This window comes from Pteropus vampyrus, unplaced genomic scaffold, assembly GCF_000151845.1.
Source record: "Pteropus vampyrus isolate Shadow unplaced genomic scaffold, Pvam_2.0 Scaffold7, whole genome shotgun sequence".
Lineage (NCBI taxonomy): Eukaryota > Metazoa > Chordata > Mammalia > Chiroptera > Pteropodidae > Pteropus > Pteropus vampyrus.
Window position 1 is genome coordinate 16,652,561 of NW_011888788.1, and position 1,581 is coordinate 16,654,141.

At 33.1% G+C, this 1,581-nt stretch overlaps 1 pseudogene; it reads right to left on the reverse strand.

Annotated features, from left to right (window-relative positions):
* Window positions 1-554: 554 nt before the first annotated feature.
* LOC111746852 lies at window positions 555-673 on the reverse strand (annotated as a pseudogene).
* Window positions 674-1,581: the final 908 nt, after the last annotated feature.

Below are 1,581 nucleotides of genomic sequence, written 5' to 3' on the forward strand. Positions count from 1 at the left end.
AAACTAATGTCTGAAGAATCTCAGGTGGTGTGTGAGACAATAAGGGAGAAAAAGAACACCCTGTTTGGTGGTTCGTGAATTATGAGCCATTAAAACCTACTTACTAATTTTCCTGAGGGAAGATGGTGTGAAGTTCGCCGACACTAACTACTTTTTAAAATGTTCAGAGCTTAATAAAAATATTTACTTTTTTTTAAAAAATGCAAACTACAAATAATTAGTGAGATTTTGGACAAAATGTTCATGTTATTCGCTTCTAGCCTATAACACTTTAAGAGTAAAATTTTATATCATAACAAATGCTTGAGGAATCAGGATTTTATGGTTATAACACTTAAAATTTAGTTTAGAGCTAATATAATTTTTTGGTTTTGATCTGTAGTTGGAAGTATTCCTAGAATGTATTTGTCCAAATTCTTCCAAAGTCATTATAGTATGTTAAAGATAATTGATTCTTTTATTTTTTTTTATTTTTTAGGTGAGGCAACCCTTGGTTGACCTCACAGATTGCAAGGACCGTGTCAGTGTACAATCCCTTATTTTTTAATTTCTTACGCCTACAGCAGATGGTCTTCCTAGATGGTCTCCCATCCAAGTACTAACCAGGCCCAAACCTGCTCAGTTTCCGAGATCACATGGGATCAGCCTTGTTCAGGGTGGCATGGCCGTAGACAATAATTGATCATTTTAATAAGTATTCTAGGATCTTGCAATTTCTGGAGTTATTGTATGGTTTTAGAAGACAAGAGTGTAGGCAGTTAGACTATGTTCTAATACTAGAGAACAACTTGGATTCCTTCCCGTGGAGTGGAAGAAGTGATTCTTTACCCCTGATCTGAGCAAGTCCATTCCTTTGATAGACTTCCACCTTTCTATAAGGTGTGACATGTTGAAAATTGGCAGGGGTTCTGATTAGTTTAGTTCAAGTCAAAGTTTTGTTGAAGCCATGACTATCATTTAGATATCACTTCTCAAATGTTCTTAAAAGAAAAATTTATTTCTCTATTTAGAATTTTTTTTGTTTTTAAATTTATGGTGACATTTCCCCCAAAAGCTGGAAGTAAAGTGCTTTGAAGGAGGATGCCTTTTCTAATTTGCATTAAACCCCATATGGAAAGCACTGGGTGTACATTTACACACACATATTATGCACGTATATTCACATCTATTATATCTGTATAATATTTTATATATTATAGCCCACTATATGCACTGCTTTGTCTGCCTTTTTTCACTTATCAATATATATTAAAGATCTTCGCATGGCTCTCCTTCATTTTTCTTAATGACCGAATAGTATTTCAAAATATCAATGCATCACAATGTAATTGACTTATCTCCTAATGAGAGACATTAAGTTGTTTCCAAGTTTTCAGTATATTAAATACTGCACCAAAAAAATCTTTGAATGTACCAATCCTTGAACTAATAGAGTATTTATTTAGAATAGTTTCCTAGAAGAATTTCTTTGTTAAAAGACTTACTTTAACATTTTAAAACATACTGCTAATTTAAGGCATTGGTCTATGCCTCCACCTGTTAGTCAATAATGTAGCTTCTGGGAAAAGTGGATCTTAAAAA